The 26412-nt window shown below is 45.5% G+C and overlaps 1 long non-coding RNA gene across 1 annotated transcript; it reads left to right on the forward strand.

Annotated features, from left to right (window-relative positions):
* Positions 1–13698: 13698 nt before the first annotated feature.
* On the forward strand, positions 13699–16300 carry LOC135913368 (uncharacterized). The gene is made up of 3 exons (XR_010567978.2): positions 13699–13851; positions 14094–14271; positions 16250–16300. It is a non-coding gene; the product is annotated as an uncharacterized lncRNA (long non-coding RNA).
* The last annotated feature ends 10112 nt before the right edge of the window (positions 16301–26412 follow it).

Here is a 26412-nt window from a genome sequence, read left to right on the forward strand (position 1 = left end):
ATAAGAGCATAGCTGGTAACATACAGGAATTCTATAGCATTAACAAGAGGGTGGCAGGTCTTGTTGCCAAACTTAATAAAAGGTACAAAATGAAGATTGTACAGGTCTACGCACCTGCATCCAGTCATGATGACCAGGAAGTCGAAGGCTTCTATGAAGACGTGGAATCGGCGATGGCTAGAGTGAAAACTACATACACTATACTAATGGGCGACTTTAATGCCAAGGTAGGCAAGAAGCAGGCTGGAGACAAGACAGTGGGGGAATATGGCATAGCCACTAGGAATATCAGCGGAGAGTTATTAGTAGAGTTTGCAGAACAGAATAATATGAGGATAATGAATACCTTCTTCCGCAAGCGGGATAGCCGAAAGTGGATGTGGAGGAGCCCGAACGGCGAGACTAGAAATGAAATAGACCTCAAACTCTGCGCTAACCCTGGCATCATACAAGATTTGGACGTGCTCGGCAAGGTGCGCTGCAGTGACCACAGGATGGTAAGAACTCGAATTAGCCTAGACCTGAGGAAGGAACGGAAGAAACTGGTACATAAGAAGCCGATCAATGAGTTAGCGGTAAGAGGGAAAATAGAGGAATTCCAGATCAAGCTACAGAACAGGTATTCGGCTTTAACTCAGGAAGAGGACCTTAGTGTTGAAGATATGAACGACAATCTTGTGGGCATCATTAAGGAGAGTGCAAGGGAAGTCGGTGGTAACTCCGTTAGGCAGGATACCAGTAAACTATCCCAGGAGACGAAAGATCTGATCAAGAAACGCCAATGTATGAAAGCCTCTAACCCTACAGCTAGAATAGAACTGGCAGAACTTTCCAAGTTAATCAACAAGCGTAAGACAGCTGACATAAGGAAGTATAATATGGATAGAATTGAACATGCTCTCAGGAATGGAGGAAGCCTAAAAACAGTGAAGAAGAAACTAGGAATTCGCAAGAATCAGATGTATGCGTTAAGAGACAAAGCCGGCAACATCATTACTAATATGGATGAGATAGTTCAAGTGGCTGAGGAGTTCTATAGAGATTTATACAGTACCAGTGGCAACCACGACGATAATGGAAGAGAGAATAGTCTAGATGAATTCGAAATCTCACAGGTAACGCCGGAAGAAGTAAAGAAAGCCTTGGGAGCTATGAAAAGGGGGAAGGCAGCTGGGGAGGATCAGGTAACAGCAGATTTGTTGAAGGATGGTGGGCAGATTTTTCTAGAGAAATTGGCCACCCTGCATAGGCAATGCCTCATAACGTCGAGCGTACCGGAATCTTGGAAAAACGCTAACTTAATCCTAATCCATAAGAAAGAGGACGCCAAAGATTTGAAAAATTATAGACCGATCAGCTTACTGTCCGTTGCCTACAAACTATTTACTAAGGTAATCGCAAATAGAATCAGGAACACCTTAGACTTCTCTCAAGCAAAGGACAGGCAGGGTTCCGTAAAGGCTACTCAACAGTAGACCATATTCACACTATCAATCAGGTGATAGAGAAATGTGCTGAATAAAACCAACCCTTATATATAGCTTGCATTTATTACGAGAAAGCGTTTGATTCTGTCGAAACCTCAGCAGTCACGGAGGCATTACGGAATCAGGGTGTAGACGAGCCGTATGTAAAAATACTGAAAGATATCTATAGCGGCTCCACAGCCACCGTAGTCCTCCATAAAGAAAGCAACAAAATCCCAATAAAGAAAGGCGTCAGGCAGGGAGATGCGATCTCTTCAATGCTATTCACAGCGTGTTTACAGGAGGTATTCAGAGACCTGTATTGGGAAGAATTGGGGATAAATGTTAATGGAGAATACCTTAGTAACTTGCGATTCGCTGATGATATTGCCTTGCTTAGTAACTCAGGGGACCAATCGCTATGCATGCTCACTGACCTGGAGAGGCAAAGCAGAAGAGTGGGTCTAAAAATTAATCTGCAGAAAACTAAAGTAATGTTTAACAGTCTCGGAAGAGAACAGCAATTTACAATAGGTAGCGAGGCACTGAAAGTGGTACGGGAATACATCTACTTAGGGCAGGTAGTGACGGCAGATTTGGATCATGAGACGGAAATAATCAGAAGAATAAGAATGGGTTGGGGTGCGTTTGGCAGGCATTCTCAGATCATGAACAGCAGGTTGCCATTATCCCTCAAGAGGAAAGTGTATAATAGCTGTGTCTTACCAGTACTCACCTACGGGGCAGAAACCTGGAGGCTTACGAAAAGGGTTCTACTCAAACTGAGGACGACGCAACGAGCTATGAAAAGAAGAATGATAGGTGTAACGTTAAGGGATAAGAAATGAGCAGATTGGGTGAGGGAACAACCGCGAGTTAATGACATCTTAGTTGAAATCAAGAAAAAGAAATGGGCAGGACATGTAATGAGGAGGGAAGATAACCGATGGTCATTAAGGGTTACGGACTGGATTCCAAGGGAAGGGAAGCGTAGCAGGGGGCGGCAGAAAGTTAGGTGGGCGGATGAGATTAAGAAGTTTGCAGGGACGGCATGGCCACAATTAGTACATGACCGGAGTTGTTGGAGAAATATGGGAGAGGCCTTTGCACTGCAGTGGGCGTAACCAGGCTGATGATGATGACGATGCGAAAACTCACTACAGGAACCCAAAATATGAAAACATGTACTATTTCGTGTTTTGAAAAGCTTGAAAAGCACTTATCTAGCAACTTGACAATTATGCCTGGTGCACGACATTGTAAGAAACAATGAAAGAAGTGAACCCGCTACATACAACATACTGACACAGAGTAACAACACCCAGCCGTCTACCTCACCACTCATCTTGTTAAAACATTCTGCACATTATTCAAAATTGCAGCACAGTTCCAATAATAAGTGTTTCAAGATGTATGAAACACATTTTAAATACAATTACTTTCATCCGTGCTTTTGCTATTGATGCACGCTCCTGCTGTGCCCAATTGTGTAGACAGCGTCTCAAAGGGTTAAGCTCTGAGGAGGAAATACCATCAACACCACAAGAAAGGGAAAGTTTAGGACCAAGTTTAAGGCACTTCATATACTTGGAAACGAGGTTTTCATTGACTGTTAGCTTACACTGCGCCAGACTGAGAAGGAAGGTTACTCGAAGCATATTTCACACCATATAGCAAACAGAAATGTTCTGCAAAGGCATCAGCAGTGTTCGAGACAACACCACTATTTTCATGAAGAAGACGTACATCTTTGGCACTCCTTTTAGAAGAGAGAGCCCACAAAGCTCCACAAATATTTTGAATTATGTGTCACGCTGGCTTCAACACAACCAATGTGGTCAAAGTGATGATTCTAATAATAATAATAATAATAATAATAATAACAACAATCTTAGTGGTAACTTGGCACACTAGACTAAAAAGAAGGCTGATGTCTGTATGTTAGAACATCTTTTACCCAGCCATCTAAAGCAGGAATTTGTAGGATGCAGAAGACACTTCCTTCCCCTCCACGTGCACACTCACTTGCTCAATAACACAGCACGGCACACACGCACACATTCGACAGGTGCACAACACATAGGAGTGCCAATGAAGTCTGGTTCCAAAGAAGGAGAATCCAAATCGCCAGAGGGGTGGAGAGAAAGCTCTGCATGCCAGATATAATCATGGAGTTGTGGTGTCGGGCAATAGAGGCGTGATGAGGGCTCAGGCTGTGCTGACCACTTGTTCAGACGAACTGAAGAAAGATTAGTGCTGTCCAGAGAGACGTCAAACACCCTGCAGTATAGACTAGTGCAATATTGCGTTGGTACTGCAGGGTGTGCTACTTGAGGGGTTTGAGGCAATCCTCGAAGGCTGGCATGAGCTTGTGACAACCGAAAAGACGGTAGTAAAGGGTGCGTATTGTCCGGCGCTGAACAAGCTGAAGTTTGTTAGCGTCGCGAGTTTGGTACGGGAACTATACTGATGAGCAGTACTCAAGTCGTGACAGAATGATAGAAGTGTAGAGTGCTCGGAAAACCTTAGGTCATCAAGGAAGGGAGACACGGGACACAAACCCAAGAAAGGGCCGGTGCTTACATAGTGCTGGTGACATATGCGGAAAAGTTGAGAGAACAGCTAGATGCTACACCCAGAATGAGAAGGGCCCGAACAGTCTTTATAGAAGTGCCTCCAAGGAAGAAGGTTGGACGTGCAGCAGTTTCGTTGTGGCTGATACGCATGGCAGCACTTTTTACGGTGCTACTACAAAGTTTGATATTGTAGGCCCAGTCGTTCACTTTTACGGAATGTATTTCTTGTAAGCACATATGCTGTGCATCGGCATATTGTTGTTGTGGAAGCGTTAACTTGTTAATCAAACACATTCTGCGCAGATGCATTAGTAACTTGGTTTTGAGTAGATCTTTGTCCTGACTACAATTTATAGTATCGCAGCAAGAAACATTTTAGTAGAGGCTGAAGGGATTCCAGCAGTTTAAGCATACTGACTGCACAAAACACTGATGACACCTTTTCACCTTCCCCACAATGCACTCACACCATCTACATTTTTCATAAGCAAAAAGTGCGATAAAAAATCAATTACAGTTTCATTGACTCAGTACTTGCTGCTTCTGAAGCAGACATCGAAGCAATCGTGGTATACGCTGCTACATGCATAGGTCTTGCACGATGCAGGTCCTGCTATGCACTGCACACAGGGCACGTTGCAAACAGATAATTTCTTTTTGCAGTGCTCAACTATAACGACACATTGACTCAAACATGACTGCGTTGTCACGTATGCTTCAGTGCGTCAGTGTTTTTGACTGCTACACGAGCGATTTATGCCCAACTAGCCCAAAAAACGGACGAACTAGAAAGAAGTGAGTGAATGAGTACAGTGAACTTGTACTGAACTCGATTCACATGCCGAATAGAAGAGCGCAGTGTCAGCTGAAACAGGCGGCACGGCTGATTATGTAAGTACTTCCAATAGTTCGGATACTAGTGTATTTCGTTTTCGGAAGTTATCTTTACCACTGGAAACAGCGCAGAGCTTGCCCGTTAAACTTGAGTCAACCGACACCACACGAAACACGCCGCGGTTGACCAACCCAACTTCCACACGGTTCATTCACCACCTCACAGGTCCCACAAAGTCAAGAGTGCCATATTTTAAATCACTGCAGCACCAAACGGACCTGAAAATTCATTTCCTTCGACAGAGTTTCTCAGGTGAGTTCGTTCACTCGCCAGTTACGAACTCGATGGACGCGCTAGGCCTACGCGTAACGTAAACAACATCGGCGATAGGCGAGTGTTGATTATCCAGACTTCGGAGCTCGTAAACGTGTTTCCATTCGTTTTGAGCACAACAAAATGCACATACAACAAGCACAGACGTTGCGGCAATCGTGATTCGGTTGGCTGTTTTAGCAGACGATCGTACCGAGCCCGGCGGAACCCAGTGGGCAGCTTGGATTAGTCGGCGTCGTTCGAAGTCGCTTCGGATCCACGTCGCACTGCCACAACCCACGGTCGTCGGTCGTGTCATTGTCGGCCTACTATTACAACACTGTCTTTCAGGAACACTGTCGCGCGCGTCGTGCGTCCAAAAAACTCGGACGATCGTTGGTGCCGGCTACGGTCGGCCATTACAGGCCTAGCAGCCGGAGGCTCCGCAGCCTCCGATTGGTTGACGCCTGCCTCTCATTGGTGCACGGAGGCGCAGCTTCGCCAGCGTCGGCAAACTTCTAGCATCGGCAGTAGACATAATCGCTGCGCGACGTACCGCTTCGCCGAGTTCCCGACCGACGCTTTGACGCATTTGACCCTTCGGCGCGCGCCGAAGCTTTCCGGCGCGTGCCAGTGGTTGGGGCATTAGGCGCTTCTTCCTTCGCACGCCGCTAATTTCTGCTCACATGCGAGGAGTTAGCAAAATCGTGCAGTGGTCACTGCAAGGCGGCAAGGCCTTCATTTTTCGGATGGAGCGAATTACACACGCTTGCGTCTCGGGATGGTTCAGGCGTGCGCCTCGAGCAAAACAGTTGCGAACTCACGATGTGTGACAAGGAATGTCCCTTTTAATTCCCTCACTGCCCAAACAAAAAATAACATGATGCTTTGAAGGAGATTGAAAGCTTACACACGCCTTAACATCAGCCCTTCGACCAGAAGGATAGTCATATACAGGGTGTTTCAGTTAACTTGGGCCAAACATTAAAGGTATGCAAATAATTCGTAGCTCAAACCAAGGTAATGTTGTTTGCCGTCGCTTGTAGATACTATGGTTATCTTTTGCAATCCGCCTAGTTATATAACTTGTCTTAATTAATTAATCAACTTGTCAGTTATCATAGTTAGATGAAAAGTGTCAATGAGAAAGTCGTAGAGCAACATGAAAAACTCCCGATACAGCTTTCTGTTGCTAAATACATGCTACATATAAGTGTTTTTCCGAGCGTGAAGCAAGCTCGCGAATACACGCAAAATGGACGTGCGACTGGCCGCTCGAGGCACTTTGCGTGTATTCGCGAACTTCTTTCACGCTCGGAAAAACACTTTTATGTAGGACGTATTGAGCAACAGAAAGCTGTGTCGGAAGTTCCCCATGGTGCTCTACGACTTTCTCATTGACACTTTTCATCCAACTATATTATTTGAAAGTTGATTAATTAATTCCGACTAAATATCTAGTTAGGTGAATTGCAAGAAATAAACTGAGTATCTACAAGTGACGGCAAACAAAATTACCTTGCTTCTGTCGAGCTACAAAGCATCTGCTGATATTTAAAGTTTGGCCCTATTTAAGGGAAACACCCTGTATAATGCACTCTACACCTCTATAGGCGCAGCATCAAAAATATTTCTTTACCTACAGATTGTACCGTATGTGTCAACCTCACTTCCAGGGGGTCTGATCAGCTGCACTGTATGGGCAATAAAAGACCGAAATTTTCGTTCCTCCCGTGGGAACATCCGTGATCTGGCCCATTGCTTCTGCTGTTATTTTTGAGCTGGTGCGCTCGACAGATTTCAGATTTAGGACAGAATCGTATGATTTTGACTTATGAGGTCATTTAGTATGCGAATATATATATATATATATATATATATATATATATATATATATATATATATATATATATATATATATATTGTGAGACGCGGTTTATGCAGCTAGTCTCTTCTTTATTATCTAGAATGAGAGCCCCGCCACAAGGCCAGTGTTGCCAGGCCGGACAAGGGGGCGTAGCCAAAAGCCAGCGATATGGTTGCCCTAGTGTAGCCAAACACAAAGAAACGCAATAGAAATTTGTAGCCATATAGCCATTTTTATTTGTATATACATTTTTCACATTTGACTACGGTAATCCCTTTTTGCACAACCCGTCGTGTAACAAAAAGTACGTAACGCCGTGACGGTCGACCCTTGACATCCACAACAGCGACATCATGTTCGCACACAGAAAACTTTCTTGGTTGGCCCCGGAAACTCAAGTTCCAGCGAATCACTGCACAGAGCGAACCTATCGAAATGAATCTCGAATGTAAGCACGAACAAAAACGCTGGAGGACGCTTAAAGGGACTGACCACTGGCCAAATGTGTCGGGAGACGTTGATGGAAATGAAATGACCATGATTTGCAGTGATAGAATCCAGCACGCTGTTCGCGATTGAAGAAGGGATTATACTTTGAAATTGGCAAAGAAAGTCTCAAAACCCAGTGTGCGGCGAGGCCTGACAGTGAAATCTTGGTACTTCGTATGTAGTCTATGAGATTACTGTACGTAAGTCGGCTGTTCTTAAGCATGAACATAATTATTGCTTATAATTGCAGTTGCTAAATTATTAGACACTTGCGCTTAATACTATGCTTCGGAAATAAGAAGCGCCCGCATAGCTACGGTAAGACGCTGAACTGCGTATCACGTGTAAAAACGTTGTTTCGTTTTTGATCCGATTGGTTTTGGTTTGACTGGTTACATACCCCAAGCAGCTGGACAGAAAACAACGAAATGACGTAGCTATTATTGCAGAAATATTTTAAAACTTCGAAAAACACGAATCGTTGGAACGTCGACTAGATAAAAAAATAACACTTTCTCACAGTTACGGCCGCAATTGTCGTCTGGCTCCGGCTAATGCCGGCGTTTAATTGCTATGGCGCTCACCAATCGCGGCTCCCAGTAAACGAATACATCCTAACTGCAGATCCGAAAATTCTGATGAAGAATGTTCCACGGCCTTTTCCGCGTTACCAGTTCACGATTAGACACTCTGACCGTTAAGCTTTTTATTGCATTAAAAAATAGATACCATGGAAATTGGTTCTCAGTACGTTTGAGCTTCGCCTTTAAGAGTGGAGCGCGATAGGATTCGATACCTAACTGCTTCTCACGCTTCCCGGCGACTGCGGCTTATGTAACCGCAATGTTTACCTGCAATAGCTGGCGGCGAACTTCTGGCGAGCTTTCTGGTTCTTTTTTTTTCATTCCTCCTGCACGACTGGATGGATAGATGTTATGAGCGTCCCCTTTGAAACGGGGCGGTGGGTTGCGCCACCAAGCTCTTGCTATTATACTGCCTAATGTCCTACCTAGGTTAAGCAATGAAAAAAGAAAAAAAAACACTATGAACTACCACGCCCAAATTTTCTGATCCCCTATTGCGAACCGTGCTTTTGTACGTGTCTGTCTTTTGTCGTTTCCCTACTTTTCTTCCACCAATACTCCAATCGCCTCTTACTAATGCCTATTGCGGACATGTTTGCTTTACCACTGCTCCCGCTGAACCCAAGGGCTTCAAGGAGGCCAGTATTGGTGCCTGAATCGATCGCTGGATAGACGTCTTCACATTCTAATAAAATATGCTCCGTCGTTTCCCTAGCTTTACCGCAGCAAGCACATGTTTCTTCTTCCTTCTTATATCTCGCTTTATAGGTGCGTGTTCTAAGGCATCCCGATCTCGCTTCGAAAAGTAATGAGCTTCCCTTTGACTTTTCATAAATGGTTTCTTTCCTGATTTCGTTTTTTTCCTCTTAGATAGTTACTGATGGCAGGTTTCTTTTCCATTGCCGCCACCCATGAGATTATATCAGCCTCTCTGACTTTCCGCTTGGCCTTCTTTGTTGCTGTGTTGCCCACCCTACAGGCCGCATGCTTGCAAGTTTCCTTTCGTTTCGTTCTTTTCCTCCACTGTGAACCAATGTTTTTCCTGTACAGATACCTGAACACTCTCCCAGCCCATTTACTTTTTTCCATATTCCTCAGCCGTTCTTCACACTCAATTTTACTGCGAGCTTCCCTCACTTCAAATCTACTCCAGCCCATATCACCCTGCACAGCTTCATTTGTAGTCTTTCCGTGAGCGCCCAATGCGAGATGACCCATTGACCTTTGGTTCCCATCGAGTTCCTATTGTAACCCTGATTTAAAGCAAACAATCGCATTTCCAAAAGTAAGTCCTGGAACCATTACACCTTTCCACATACCTCAGAGGACCTCGTATCTATTCTATCCCCATAGCGCTATGTGCTTCATTATGGCTGCATTTCATTTCATTCATTTCATTCATTCATTCATTTATTTATCCAAATTTCTTTGTACAGGGTGGATTTACTGGTCAATCTAAGCACGCAGTGCTTGTAAAATGACCAAAATGAAATGTTGACAAAAGAAATGTTGAAAACCAAAATGAAATGTTGAAATGAAATGACCAAAATGAAATATGTTGGTGAAACAACATATTAAATTCATATTACCACAATTATTACATTCTCTCGCATCTATACACTGAACACCGTCCAATGCAGTAAACAAAAACAAACAAACAAACAAACATTTTGAGTTCCTGTTTCATTACACAATGTTGTCAAGAAAAACATCAAAGTCAAAACAAAGTCAAAACATCAAAGCGATACATAAATACACCAGTCACTTACAGGACTACAACTCAATTCTTTAAACTGCTGAATTCAAAATTATACACAGGTATCGAAGCCAGAACAAACAAAAGTTGAAAACAAAGCCGGTAAACAATTCCGTATGAGTCAACTGGCTTTACCTACTAAATGTTTATTGAGCTTGCACACCAATTTCTGATCGCTTTATTCATTTTTCGTTTCGTGTTTATTGTACATAATTCATCACTCAATTGATTAAATACCGAAGGGACATAGTAGTTCCGCGTTCTTTTTCCATAGTGAGTGTAGACACGTGGTTTCACGTACCTCTCAGTTTGTCGCAATGTCACGTTCTTTTTTACGGCAACCCTGAATTCTTTGCTGAAGTAGTGATTCTTCAAAACTACATAATTAAATAGTTCTTCCACTGGTAGTATACCCAGGGCTTGGTATTTTTCCCTTGTACCTGCGCTATCTAACGCTGTTCCGTAGGTTATGCTCTTGACTATTTTACGAATTACGCGATTAATTTCTTGTTTTTTTGTTTTCATAGCAAGTGCCGTATAATGTAATGCCATACATAAGCAAAGACTCAGCTAGCGCCTTAAATACAGTAAGCTTTACTTTAAATGGAGCTCTGCCTCGAAGGTGATACATCATGGCAGCAATTGATCTTAGCTTTTTACATATGTATTTAACATGACTATTCCAATTAAGACATTGATCGAAATGCACACCTAAATACTTTACAGTTGATTCGAGTGGCAAAGGTAGGCAGCGGCATGAATTACAGTCTGACGAATGCAAAAAAATCCTCCTATTAATTGTGATAGCTTTGTGGGGATTCTTAAAACAAATTAGCTTCGTTTTCCCTTTATTTATGTAAATATAATTTTCCTGAAACCAATCACATAATTTAACAATATCGCTTTGTAGTTGTTCGAACCCTGTATCAATGTTGGCAACATCTATAGTAATCGCAGTGTCGTCCGCATACTGGAAAATTTTAGAATGTAATGGTAGAAGGCTGAGGTCTGTAACATAAATGTTAAAAAGCAGGGGTCCTAACGTACTACCCTGAGGTACTCCATAGTTTAGCGACTCCAAACTGCTATATGTTTCTCCTAACCTAACACACTGAAATCTGCAAATCATATTGACCGCAAAAAAGACGGGGACATAGGAAGAAAACACATAAACAGCACAGGCGGCCGCCTGTGCTGTTTATGTGTTTTCTTCCTATGGCCCCGTCTTTTTTGCGGTCAATATGATTTGCAGTACATACCAACTAGGCCAAACTGAAGTTCTTCTGAAGCACTGAAATCTGTCAGAAAAATAACTTGAAAAAAACTTAATAAAGTGTCCCCGAAAACCCAGATATTGCAACTTTTTCATCATAATGTTATGGTCTATAGTATCGAAAGCTTTTGTTAGATCTAACATTAAAGCCAGGACCACTCGGTTATTTTCTATCGAACTGTTGATGTAATCGGATAGCTCATCTAGCAAAGAAGTTGTATTTTTATTATGTGTATTTCTCTTCCCCTTTACTGTTATGGTTTTTTCCTGTGTTTCCATATATCTATTGCCTTCGTTTATCCATACACCAAGGTATTTATATTCCGTTACCCGATGTATTTCTTGACCCTGTATCTCCACTGTCTGTTCACTGTTTGCATTGAACACCATAACACCTGATTTTTTAACACTAAATTTCAAACCTAAATTGTTGCCTTCCTGTCCACAGATATTAGCCAGACGTTGCAAATCACTTTGCTTGTTAGCTAGCAACACAGTGTCGTTCGTATAAAATAAACCTGGGAGTTGCTGCTCTACTACTGTACCCGCCTGTTTGTACGAGAGATTAAACCCGATATTACTTCCTTCTAGCGCACTCTCCATCCTCACCATGTACATCATAAACAGCAGCGGGGATAAAGGGCACCCCTGCCTCAGTCCCATGTTGATATGAATTTTCTCCTCGCTCCTCATCCCTTCTCATTCAACGCAAACGGTATTTTCTAGGTAAATCTCTCGCGAAAGCTGTAGGCAATCGTTACCTAATTAAGCCTTTCCCTTCCAGAATATCCCACAAAATGTTGCGGTCTACGTTGTCGTAGGCTCCTGTAATGTCTAAAAAGGCCACATACAACGGTCTGCTTTTGATATTTCTATACACTGAGTGAAACAAACAAGTTATAATCCAAACGCCTACCTATTCTGAAGCCATTCAGAAGCTCTCCCAAAATGCCATTATTCTCTGCTCATGCTTGAAGCTTTAATTTGATTGCCTGCATTGCAAGCCTGTATATTACCGATGTAATGGTCAACGGTCTATGCAAGTGAATTCGGTCTTTCTCCCCCTTACCTTCATAAATGAAATTAATTCTACTTTGTCGCCAACTGTCTAGTATACGTCTATCTTTTAAAGTTCTTTCCGCAGCTTTCACCAGAGGTTCCTTACTTTTTGGTCCTAGTTCACTTATCAGCCTAACGGGATCCTCGTCTAGCCCTGTGGCTGTGCGCTTAGGAATTTTCTCTTCGGCTTTCTTCCAACTTAAATTTGTCAACACCAGCACGGCCGCCACTGTCGCGAGTGCCATCTGGATGGTGCCGCAATGAACGGAGCGGAGAGCGCCGCCCACAGATCTCAAACGGCAGCTGGAAAGGGGGTTTCTGTTTGAAGTTCCACTCACCAGAGTTTTCCCGTATATTCAAATTACGATCCGACGCTATCCTGTCTGTAGATTGTGTATAAATCCTAGCTACTTTACGAATTTTCTGAAGCTCACGAGGTTTGCAATGTGGGCTTGTTGGCAATGCATCTTGAAGAGGTGTACAGGGGTACCTGTGTGTCTTCTTTTGTCCCGTCTTTCAATCGCTCTACCGTTCACCCTTTTCTGAAGCATTTTACTTTGATAAATTCAATTAGTTCAGCAAGGCCTATGCGCCAGCCAAAGGGCCTGCGTGGTTCGGGCTCATTTTTCTCATACGGACAACGGTGCCGACACCGGATTTTCTGCGACACGGAGCCGTTGATGCTGTCGCGTTAAAATTCATCTTCCACGCAAAGGAAAATGGCGGTAAAGCTTACCGTGAAAAACACGGCACGACATTTTAGCCAGAAGCCACGAACACACTGGAGCATGTCATCCAGCCGTGCTTCGATCCCATCGTGGCGCCACGATCGCGCGCCCCTATTTTATTGCTCTCCATTTCTGAGCATAGCCAGTTAATACAGTCACGGCCACTCAATGGAAACGCACTTGGTACGGCCCGTCGCGTCGCGCCGGTTTTTAGGGCCGATTTACGCTCAAAAAGCCCATCGCCGCACGCAGCACCACATGCATGCATGCGGTTCGTGAAAAGGGGGCGGTCGTCGCGATCGGTCACAAAATTGCATTTGCGCTGAAACCGCATGATGCGGAGCTACAGCCCCTCAATCTCCCAAAGTAGCACCATTCACTTCCCTCCTCCTCCGCTCGGCGCGGCCTCGATGGTGGCGCCGCCGGTGGTGGGCCTGCCGTAGCAGACGACGGCTTAAGGCCCAACCACACGCGGTGAATCGTGCGCGCCTGGCTGCGCGTTACGCGTCTGCGAGGCCGTACGCGCCTGTCCTACGCGTCTAGAGGGGGCAGACGCGCAGGAAACGCGCGCGTCAAGGAGGTCTTGATCTTGGGCGTCATTTTGAGCGTATTTTGAGCGTACGCGACGGAAGTGGCAGCTTGTGCACCGACGTCACGTGGGCCGCATGTACACTTCCTGCGGTTCGGAAAGGTTGTTGAAGTTTCAGAATCGTGCGGAGACGCCGGGAGTCGCCGCTGGTTTCGTATCGATAGATCACAGAGGCTATGGAGGCGATCAACAACGAAGCGCTGATCGCCTGCGTTGAGGCTCGACCTGCGCTTTGGTAGCAGGCGAAACACAAGCGCCACTAGAACAAGCACTTGACGAGGTGGTCGTGGATCGTCATGCCCAACGCTGCCGAACAGGTGAGTGCTCGGAATTTTATACGGGCGTCATAGCGGAGCAGTTTCAATCGCGATCGAGCCCGATCGGGGTCGGATTTGATGATCACGATTGCCTGTACCGCGCAATATGCGTAGAACCGATCGTGATCGAGAAATTTGATCGCGCTCGATCGCCATCGAAAACCTAGCTGTGTGGCACTGGTATAAGCTGCCTCTCTCATCAGCAGACTCGCAGATGTCGAAAACGCGTTTCATCTGTGCAGATGACGTTATCACAGCGCTGCAGAAGTGATGGAAGTCCCTGGGGAATAAATTTCGGCGCCTGGGAAGACGTCAGAAAGGAAAGAGCCGCGCCGTGCCAGCTGTCGACGTTCACAACGACGTCATCTGGCTGTTTTTCGACCAGATGATGTTTCTGCGCTACACAATGGAGTGTAGACCGTAAGTGATCTTGAAATTTCCATCTTAGCCGGCGTGTTAGAAATGAAACACGGGATTTTAGTGCTTTCCCTTTACTTCGTTGACCGGCGATGCCGTATGTTTGTATTATAGCTGGCAATGCACCGCACTTATGGGAATCGACTCAAAATAGTGCTTACACAAGCAAGTCGACGCACAGTATGCGTTACATTCAGCTTTGTCTAATTGGCGATAAAATATTTGTGCTGCATCGCCGCTCCGATTATCGCATATTTCGTTAAATGTGATCCGGTAAGGGGACATACAAGCAGTACAAGAATAGCTTTGTATATTTATTTATTTAGGTATCCACAAAGCCAGTTTGGCTTTGCAGTGGGGAGCAGAGAAAGCAGAAAAACAGGTACAAAATAACAAGTAAAATAGCACATAAAAACCTAACAATAAAGCATAAGACAGAAGTACAGAGAATATCACATACAAATTAGCAGGATGAATAAAAAGAAAAGGGCTTGCATGATGCACACACAAAAAGAAAACACAAAACATGCAAGTAGTTTTTTTTTTATTCTGTGCACTGATCCTAGAAGGCAGCGTGCAAGTCAATGGCCAGTATTTAACTGAGTATTGAATGTTGCTATATTCACGTGTACCTTGGGCACTTCAATGCACAGTTTTAATTTTGCATTTTGTTGCTTGCCAGCAGTGTGCAAATCGGTGCATCATCACAGACCCTCAAATATTACCTAGCTTAGGGATTCATTCAGTGTCATCATGCTGTAGGAATAAATGTGCCATAGTACTGACAACATTGTCAGCTGTGTAATTGATAATTCTTTTTGTGTCTGCTCAGCAGTGTCCTTGCTTATTATCAGCCTGTGGTTATTCTGCAGATCTCAGGTGCTGTGGTTATTGGTTTAAGCGAAGCTTTCACGATGTTTGTAAAGAACATTGTTCCTATTAGCAAAATTTCCGAGGAAGGACTAGGTGATCCAGTTTAACACATTCGCACTGTGCAAAAAAATGATTATTGAAATTTTACATGCCAAAACCACGATCTAGCTACATTATTTTAATTGGTATTTGCATTACGTCCAGTACTGGTCACTCGTGCAACACAGTAGCCAGTAGTCAGCTGGGATGACAATGGTTCAACGTCTACATTAATATCAGTATGAGGCGAGCTATTTGGCAAGACAGTAGGAGCAGCGGTAGGAAAGTCCAGAGAAGAGGCAAAAATAGCTTGGCTGTAAGAAACCTTCTGGAAGGGTTTGCTCGCTAAGGTCAGCTTTGCTGGGCCAAAACACCCTTTACAAGGCAGATGGCAAGAAGACAAACATTATTAGACGTAACTTCCTAAATACAAACAACAAATGCACTGACTACTACGTACACAGCTTCACACTGTTTAGACGTACATTCAGTTAAGAAAAACAGTTTAGAATGAGATGAAGTTTACAAACAAGTGAAAGGAAAACAAAGTTACAAGCCAAGAACGTTTCAAGTAGAAAAACTAGAACAGGAGAGAGCCTTATGCTAAAGCAAGACCTAACAGTACTACTACTCTATGTTTAGAAAGTGCAAGCATAGGTCTTTCAACATGAAATTTATTAAGTGGTTTTACTGAGTAAATGTAGTGGAATGCTTCCTGCTAATTATTTCAAAACTGAAACATTGCAAATATCATGCATTGTTTTGAGTAGAAGTAATCACTAGGTTTTAGGCATGCAGATCTCGTAAGAACTGCTTAAATGCATCACAAGCAAAAACAGAAAAAGATACAAAAGCTACACTTACGCGCATGCAGAAACTGTTCATTCTGGTTGTGTAGGCAAGCCACTTTTGTCCCTACAAAACTTATTCAGAGCTTCAGTGTACTCTAATAAAATCACACACTAAAACAAATGTGGACGGATTTGAGCCTTCATATATTTTTGCATCCAGACTGGCACATTATTTACACATTGACAGTATGTGCAAACCTTATTACGCTCACATGCAGGATGTCCGCCAACCTTCCACCAGTGCCCCCATCGAGTGAAGAGGGAAGTGCTGCAGACATCTTAACAAAAAATTTGCCAGTTTTCCGATCTGGCAACACTTGAAGCGCCATCACCGTGATGTGAAGAGTCACAAGCACCAGCATCGACTCTGTCTTCGGCATCGCATGAGTCTGTGGAGTCTCAGGACATTTTGGAATCTCTTGAATCACTGATGTTTCAAGAAGTTCTGGTTCCTGAGGATTCTGAGGCACACCACAGCAGTCCGCAGTCAGGAGCATCGCTGGCTTCAGCAGGCAGTCGTAGGCTGGATACGTTAGGAAGCATTGCTTCTGAAGCAAAGTCAAGGGGGAGGAAAAGGAAAAAGAAAGATTAGAGTCAGTTAATATTGGAGGAATTAGGCAATGTTTCAAGTGCAATCAAAAGATGCAAACCACAGGACGACCTTGAACTTTTGCCGTCTCTCTGCTCAAACACATTAGAGAGGTCAGTGAGGATACGCATCTCGACTTGAAAATTAAATTGATGCAAGTAGGAGAGTAATTCAAAGTATAATGTTTTTTAATGTATACTTTTTGTATAATAAAGCCAAGAGACAATGAATCAAAAGGAAATCATTGATGAATTTAATTGCTTTATATCGAAATGGAAAAATAAGGAGGAAAATGAAAGTATACGAAAAGGTAGCTTCCCACTAATGGGAGACAAACCCACAACCTTTGAATTATGCTTGCATTGCTTTACCAGTAGAGCTGCAGCAATGGCTTCCCTCTGCAAACTTTCTTGGGCCTGTATGTGCATGTACTAGATCTCACCCTGGTAGTGTTAGCCAGTGCTACTCGTGCAAGAACACTCCAAGAGCCTAATCTAGTACACATAAACATTCTATGAAATTGATGGTGGAATAGCCTCCAGCTCAATTGGTTTTAGCTTCCACCAGTGGCAAGTTATATTTTCTCCACTTTCATTTCCCTTCTCCTTGTGATGTTGACATTACAAATAAGATGACAGTTATTTTCCTTTATGCTTTATATACGTTTCCTTGTCTGTTGTTGTCATGTCAAAGCCCCTCAGCTCTTCTTTTTTGTTCATTTTACATTGTGTTGTATCCATATTTTTGTGCGGTATTCAAGAATTTCGTAAAGTTGATATCTGTGGGCCTGGTTGGCTGGCCATTGCTGCTGTAGAGATGTGTGAACATGTTTTAGCAACACACCTACGATGTTTTACAGGTTACGCAAGGTCAAAAGCACTGAGGTAGCTTTTGTGCAATGGCAGTCGATGGCAGTTTTTTTTAGAGTTAGCCGTAACTGTTACACTGGTGATGCAGTAAGTGGAAACTTTCAGTCTCTGTGATCATGCGATCATTTTTTTCTTGTATTTCTTTTCACGCGCATTGTCAGTACCATCGTTACTACTTCTCGTTTTGTATCAGCATTCGTGTCCCATTTTTTTATTTGTTTATGAGTTAATAAATGGTGAGTTGTGTATAATTCTGTATTCTGTGGAAAGAGAGAAATAAAGATGATTATTAATATATTATTATTATTATGTATTAGTATTTTTATGCACGCTCATTGTCAGTCGTTTCCTTCTTTCTTTTGTTTTGCTTCAATGTTTTGTGACTCCTTCCTGATTTGGCTTCCAAAAGGCGGTGGGCAGTAATATGTAAATAAAATAAAATAAATGATACATTAAATGGCAAAGAAACGGTGTTCTGTATTCCTCCAATCGCACATTATTACTCTAGGTGCAACTGTCCTTTACCAACCTCAATGCTACAGCAAGTCATTCTCCAGGCTCCAGGGGTTTCTCGAATGTGGTGCTGCCGTGTGAGGTCCTCTGCTAAAAAGCTCAATAGCTTGTCCAAGAGCTGCGGCGCCTTGCGAAAGAACTTGTAGAAAAATCCGTGGTCATCCTGATGTATCCGTTGCATCTGTAAAAAATGGTGCATTATTGCCTGGCAGCAAGACCATGCCCTGCCCACATACACGCGCAGGTATCAGGAGCTGTACACTTTTCACTGACACACACGTATAGCCACTAGCCATCATTAATTTTACCCCCTGCTTTGTTTATGTGCTTGAATACAAACAGTGGTTCGGCAAAACAGGAGAGCCAGTCAACGGTATATTAAAATGGTGCGGCCACTGCCAAGAAACTTCGAAATTAGTCGCACAGAATTTTAACCTGCCCCCCAGGTCACAATTTAATTACATAACACTTCATATTCTACAGTCATACTTCTGAGAGACAGAAAATATAGGAAATCGCATCTCGTCCACAAGCTTCATATAAGACAACCAACACGTGTAAAAAGGTGTTCTTTAATCTATGTGCTATCTAATGGCACAAATATAACTAGCAGTCCTCAGCTTTTTGTAGGGGTGTGCTAATACCGAAAAGTAGATTTAGAATCGAATCAAATGAAGAAGAAATAATCTGGATATCAAATAAAATATCGAATAGCAGAAAATGTGTTAAAAACTTTATCCTTACAAATTTTGTGCAAGAAAAGAGGGTGCTACACAAGCTCTGCGTAAACAGTATGGTCTACTGTTAATAATGAAGGGAGCTCCAAATTAGTATTACAGATTGTCTGTTAAATAGAATCAAGCGCTTCTTCCCCTGTGAAGCTGAACAGTTAATGACCGTATGTCGTAAGGCATACACGGGTTAGACAGACGGCGGTTGAATCGTCGTGAGGTGTCGTCACCACGTATCCAATATACTATCTGTATGCTTCTGGCGGCTAATCAGCGCGATCTTCGCCTATGCTTTCACGCTTTCCGAACTACACCCTGCTCTTGTCGTTCCCCCTGTTCGCGTACGTCACGTTATCGTTTCGATCGGTGCTGTCAACCTGGACGAACCTTGCACCGACGACGCGATGCTGTTCTGCGAATTGGGCGTTCGCGCGCTGCGAGTACGATCCCCGCATTACTACTTTAACCCTTTCACTTATGCGCGCACTTAAAAACGCTGATAAGTAATTGCTGTCCTAACGAAGATAAGTCCCCATGTCCAAACACTGGCTCCTAGTTCTACCACTGTAGATCATCGAAAGGAAAGAAGTTACTCACAGCCGTAAAGTCCTTCTTCTTTACGCAGTTGAAAGACTGGGCGGACCCACCAACATCGCCGCAGAGGCCGCAGACGCTTTCTGCGCTCCCGCCGCCTTTGCAAGAGCAGCAGCAGCAAAAGCTTCTTTCTCATGTGGTGTACATTGCGGGGAGAGAACGCTGATGCCGGCGAAGCAAGCGGCTAAGCAAGAGCTCGGCAGCAACGTCGGGCGTGGTCGCGCGCAGATGTCAGCTGCAGTTGTGAGCAAGCAGACGCTATCGCGCGTGATGTTGATAATTGACGTACCTTTTCTTGACATAAGGATGTATATAAGGAACAGAGTGATTTATCAACTTAAAAACAATGTACTAGCTCTAACATTGATAAGTTAAATAAAAATGGCTAGCCATAATGAAATTAAAGATAAACTTTTCTCAAAGCCAAAGACGACCGTTTCCGTCATCGCTGGGCCGCTGGTCTGTCAGCCCTGTGCTACGCGCAGCGAAGCGCGCACGTTGTAGGGGTTGAGGGACGGGACGTCGGGATGAAAACAAACTTGGGAGGATTTATTTTACATTCTATACAGGGAGGTGAGCGTCAATTAACCGTCGTACTGTCATTACGGGCCGGCAGCAACTCGGACGCTGCGGCCTGCGGCAAGAAGTTCGAGAGAGGTGAATCAGGGAAGAAGGGAATCGTCCAGAATGCTCAGGTCTCTCTGGAACGCTTCTTATAAACCCTTCGAGCACTGTAAGTCACGTCATGTTTGACCAATGGGAGAGTCCGCTCCGATGACGCCACTTCCAGCCAATGGTAGGCGCCCGTGTCGCGGTGTCACACCTGGCGGCTCTCTGCGGTCTTGCCTCGCAGACTGGCAATGCACTTCTAACGAGGAGAAGGGGAGGGCTGCTCATGCTCCATTGTCCGAGGCCCACCTGCTAATCCCGGCGGCGCACGAACTTGTTGGCACGTGAACTTGTTGCCTTAAACTTGTTTGCTCGGCCGCTCCTCTGGAATGTGCTTTCCTGCTTCGGCATTCCTCAATTAGCTGTGCTGCGACTCGAAGTGGTTTGGGGAACTCGAAGTAATCGCAGGAAACAGCTCCATATCTAACAGCTCGTCCTCGCCCCGGTTGTTCTGAATGGCCGGTGAACTCAAATCGCTGGCCATGAGGAACGCTGAAAGAAGCTGCAGGGTACTGGGGTCGAGCCTCGTTTGACAACCCTCGGGATCCTGGGCCCTGGAGAACATACGTCAAACAAACCAAACAACACAGCGCTGCACCACGCGTAAGCGCAGGCTCTTCACCCCTGATTCGCCAGGCTATTACTGAGTCAAAATCAACCCTCATCTTTTAGTTCCCCAATTTTGACAAAACAGTTGTAACCACCCTTCCAAACAGCTATGCATTTCTCCTCGATTGCCGACAAGACCAGACCACTATTGTTGTTGCAAAACAAAAGGGTCCTTGACGATGCAAACAACAAATGAAAACAGCCGAACATAACATAAGTGGCCTAACTACACGAACAGCCTGTTTCCAATCTATCGCAGTGGCGTACTTATCGCACGTATTGGTGCCACTGAACAATCTGGTCAACCTCACAAGTACGTAATCACAAGCGCACTAGCCTTGTGGTCAGTAAACAAAACGCGTACTTGCGTTGTAGGCAAACTTTTCATTTACGCTTACTCACGTTTCTTCCCTGAAAGTCCTACAGGACACGTGACATAAACGAACAATTAAACTTGCGGGACTTACACACTCCGCAGAACCCTTAAAACAATGCGTCTTCTAATAACTAGTTCCAGGCACGCTCACTAAAGAAGTCAGAATACGGCTGCCCTCAACACACACGAGCAACCCAGTCATAAATCTGCTTCCTTCCGTCCACACAGGACATGCGCTAATGGAACTAAAAACGCTTCTCAGTGCAACTCATGCACTCACTGAAAATCTACGCGCTTAACCTTAGAAAATTCAAAAACACTTAAAAAAAAAGAAGGTTAAATAACACACGCGCTTTACCATAGGCCTTTCGACGATAACCTTGACCTTCAGGTTACTCACACACACACAAAAAAGAAAGCCTATCTACTTATTAATGAGCACCTCGCGAGACTACAGGTTTACATAAAACGCATCTTTCAAATCTCGAGCTTCTCGAACGAAAACACAAACAAAGCTCATACCTTTACATATTGAAAGAAATCCTAGTCTCAAATCGCGAAAACTTTCCAATGCTCAAAATAAAAGAACAAAACACTTTATTTCTACGGAAGCGCTCTTGGGGTGCGATCGCGCAAACAGCTCGCTTTTCCGTTCGTTCGGTCTGGCTGCTACGTCACAAAGTGGGCCGTCCGCAAGATTTGTGAGAACGGGAGGGAGAGCACAGCCAATAAACGAGCGAGCCCAGCCCCGGAAGTTTGCGTCACCAGTTTGGGCTTCGATCGGGGACAATATATTACGTGCAGAATGTTTGTGATGCTTTAATAATTAAACACGTAATATAAGAAAAAAACACTTTCTGTTGCAACATATAATCTGCGTCGGAAATGTGATGCGAGAGAAGAAAACTAATTTAAGCGGCATATATTTTGGTTTAGTCCGCTAGGTGGTATCGCACACGCCAAAACAAATTGGCAGGAGCGCGCAGTTCAATTGGCGATCATTGTTCATCGACTGCGAATCGTTATGTCGTCGCACAAAAATCTAAGACTTGACCCGCACGTGTCGCCGCACCAACGCGAACTGTTGGTCGCGTTCATAGAGGGCCATCCGTACCTTGTGCGGACATCGCGCGCGCTGACCCAAGAGCGTCCCGTCGACACAGGGCCGGTATTTTGTAGCGATGCCTTTTCCGATTCTATGCTTTTTTAGGCTTTTTGCGCTAAGCCAGTGGTCAGAGCGACGGTCTGCCCCCACTATCAACGGGATCAGGCCGCCGTGTGTGGTGGATGATAAGAATAGCATAGAATAAGGCATAAGGCATCGCTACAAAATAGCGGCCCAGGCCACTACACCGGGAATGCGGCCGCGATCCGTAAAGGCCGCCTTTGCACTAGGCTTGCCGGCCGTTGTCAACGGGAAGCTCACCCAACCCTGTTGCCGGCGCATCCCGGTTATTGTTTCCGCAACTGCGCGAATGGTCTCGCTCACGGAAGCCAGTCCTATGGATACAAATTCTTCGCTGCCAATGGATCTTTGGAAGCTCCCCGTCGCGAACGGAGAGCACAAAGCACCTTGCCTTGCGTCGTGATGCCACCGGTCCGAAGGCCACCCATAACGTCTTCCAATTGCTCGTAGAACCACCGTACAGTGCTCTTCGAGAGCCTGAATTGCTCGCGGAACTGTTCCTCGGTAAGCTCGTCAAATGCGTCCCGAGAGATGCGTCGCCGAGGCTGCCCGAGAGACTCCAAAAGCGCGATAATAGGAGCTGTCATCGTGACTCGTGAGCGTCAAACCGCCGAACAATGAACGCGATTCTCTGAGCACAACGTGAAACGGCGAGCATTCTCGACAAATGAGGTCAGATCAAACAACATTAAAAAGAAGAACACTAGTTATATTTATCACAGCGCAGGCACAACATTTAATTTCACTGTGATCACAGTTGTTTTCAATAATTAACATCGCTAACGTTCTGCAGTGGCGGATCGCGCTTTAATCTAAAAAAACTGGACCCCCGGCAGGGCCAACCAAGCTCGGCGAGCGACGACATTACGAGCAGACGACAGGCGCATCGTCTGCTACTAGCGCTGCTATGGCAACGGCCATTCATTCTTCGAAACGAATGCCCTTGTCGACCGTTCCACGATAGCGGCCGATTTCGCTCGGTTTTGGAATGATTGACAGGAGTGTGACGTAAGCGCATTTTGTGGTCCCGCCCCGGCGCAATGACGGCCGTGACGAAACGCGCGGGCGCCAACGAATCACGAGAGGGCAAGCGAGAGAACGGAAAAGCGAGCTGTTTGCGCGATCGCACCCTTGGCCTCCCTTTTCATACGCTTATGTGTGACTCATACTTTGAGTCGAACCCGGGGTGGGCGTGGTTTGAAAGCTACTCTGGCTGCCGAGATACAACAAAAGGGCTGATTTACTAACAGCTCCTTCAAGACGTTACGGTCTCCTGCCAATTTGCGTCCTGGCGCCCCGCTTTCTTCAGGACCTCGACTGACCGCGTCGCTACTCCCCACCTGGTCTCGTCCTGCCACCTTGCGTTTCTTCGAACTGCACGCTGAGCTATGAAAAGAACTACGGAACGACGAGGAGTTTAACAGCCTCGTGCCCTTTGTCCGCGTCCGTGCAGAACATTCTTCGCGGTCCCCCTTTGACCGGTGGCTCGACCATTCTGGATGCGTCAACATCGTCCTTGACGACCGCACCTTTTTCCTCGCGCCTTGCCCTTTTGGGTTTCTCGCAATTTTTGGCGGCGCTACATTATTTACCGACTTTCGGTCTTTACCGCGCTTCTTTTTACGGCGCTTTCTCTTTGCACTCGCTTTCATGTCGCCTCGTGCCTCGTGCTGGCCGGTACACATTTCGTCGGCCCGGATCGGTCTCTTACCCGCACAGTCTGAGTGATTTACATTTAAATCTACTCTCACTTTGCCTCGACTGGCGGACAGCCCAACCGACTCTGGAACAATGCAGCAGGCTTTACTCGAGTTAGACAACTCGCACTCTTGCGAACTGCCCTCTACTACATTGCCCAGCTCACGCTGTCCCGTCGGTATTGATCGCTGTCTCACGCGCACAGTCCGAATGATTCCTAATTAAATCATCCATCTCTAGGCTACCTAGACTGGCGGAGAGCCGCACCGATCCCTGAGCAATGCAGTTGTATTCTCTTGAGCTACGCAGCTCGCAATCCTGAGAATTACCCTCAACTGCATCACTCAGCTCGCACTTCACTCCTGCACGCAGATCTGGCTCTACATGGGTGCTCGCTTCTGTCGGGTCAGCAGTACCCCTTTCTTCGCTAGCAACCTCGCTAACATTACTAGCAACGCACACACACGGTAACTGTGCCAATTTGTTCGCAGCTGGCCTAGCTGTCTCTACAGTCATCTGTTGGCACAGCACCTCGTCGCTCTCCTTGCGGCCTTTAACGGCCTCTGTTGCCACTAAGGCATCGTTAGAAGCTAGCCTTTTCCCTTCACTTATCAATCGGCAGCCAATCTCGCAGGCACTACTATTTTCGTCGGCTTCTGGCGAAAGTCCGCTAGACACTTCCTCATTCTTTCGGTCTGTACTACCTACAGAATTCTCAGACAGCCGTTGTCTCTGTGCCAATAACTGATCACAATACTGTATCTCTTTGATCAGTGCTGCCTTCTCTCTCTCATATTTTTGCTCACGCTCAAGCTTATGCTCCTGATACTCACGTTCGCGTTCATTCTCAGGTTCGTGACGCCGACACCTAAGAGTAAGTTCTTGAAGCTCCTGCTTCCGTTCATTCTCGCGTTCTTCACGCTTAAGCTCACTCCTAAGTTCACGACGCTCTCGCAAACGTACACGACGCTCTCGCTCCCGTGGTTCCTGTATCACCTCCCAAGCAAGCTCAATGCTTTTGCCATCATTGCCACTATCGTTAATCGCCTTTATGATAGCTGGCGTTTTCATCCGTTCGTCCGCCTCAACTCCCAAATCGTCGCACACCAACAACAAGTCTAACCTCGTCAACCTTCTAAGATCCATGGCAGCTGCCCCGACAGGTGGTTAAAACTGTTTTCCTTACTTAAATTGTGCAAACACACAATGCAACAAACTCCCGATTCCCAGAACTATCAAAATTGAACACACAACCTTTGAGTCTGGCGAATCATAAGGAAAAAAACCACGCGCTCACTCACGGTTACAGCACCCTGCCATCCGGTTCATTCGTCCGCTGTTCCCGGTTCCTCCGGACTCCCTGGGTCGAAGGCTCGCTCCTTCTTCGCTACTCCCAGTTTCTTCGGACCTCTTTCGACGAAGGCTCTCTCTTCTTCGCTCTTCCCGGTTCCTTAGGGTCTCTCTCGACGAAGGTTGATTCGTAGCGCTGCCACCAGCTGTTGCATTCGGAGGCGATCCTACCGCTGCCAACCAGATGTAGGGGTTGAGGGACGGGACGTCGGGATGAAAACAAACTTGGGGGGATTTATTTTACATTCTATACAGGGAGGTGAGCGTCAATTAACCGTCGTACTGTCATTACGGGCCGGCAGCAACTCGGACGCTGCGGCCCGCGGCAAGAAGTTCGAGAGAGGTGAATCAGGGAAGAAGGGAATCGTCCAGAATGCTCAGGTCTCTCTGGAAGGCTTCTTATAAACCCTTCGAGCACTGTAAGTCACGTCATGTTTGACCAATGGGAGAGACCGCTCCGATGACGCCACTTTCAGCCAATGGTAGGCGCCCGTGTCGCGGTGTCACACCTGGCGGCTCTCTGCGGTCTTGCCTCGCAGACTGGCAATGCACTTCTAACGAGGAGAAGGGGAGGGCTGCTCATGCTCCATTGTCCGAGGCCCACCTGCTAATCCCGGCGGCGCACGAACTTGTTGGCACGTGAACTTGTTGCCTTAAACTTGTTTGCTCGGCCGCTCCTCTGGAATGTGCTTTCCTGCTTCGGCATTCCTCAATTAGCTGTGCTGCGACTCGAAGTGGTTTGGGGAACTCGAAGTAATCGCAGGAAACAGCTCCATATCTAACAACGTGTGCGCGTATCGTGTGGCTGGACGCCCTTCCCTTCATCACCCGCGTACGCGCACGCAGACGCGTACGCTTACGTGTGTGCGTAGCGAGACGCGTATCCCGGGCTGCGTGTGGTTGGGCCTTTACACGCCACGGGAAGAAATCGGCGGAAAAGATTGTTCGAGCCCTGCGGAGCAGTTTTTTCAATACAGATGTTACTTCGTCAGTCGGTAACTGGCCTTAAAAATGTCGTGTTGGAATTGTAGAAGAAATAGAGAAAACGACTATTATTCAAGGCGTATTTAAGGCGTAAAGTGCGCGCACGTTGAGAGTTCGTGTTGCTGAAACACGACGCAAGCACGCGGTGTGCTCAAACACGCGCGTAATTACCAAAGTTTCAGGTTTTGACCACGTTAAAATATGTGTACGTGG

Source organism: Dermacentor albipictus, chromosome 1 (genome assembly GCF_038994185.2).
Source record: "Dermacentor albipictus isolate Rhodes 1998 colony chromosome 1, USDA_Dalb.pri_finalv2, whole genome shotgun sequence".
NCBI lineage: Eukaryota > Metazoa > Arthropoda > Arachnida > Ixodida > Ixodidae > Dermacentor > Dermacentor albipictus.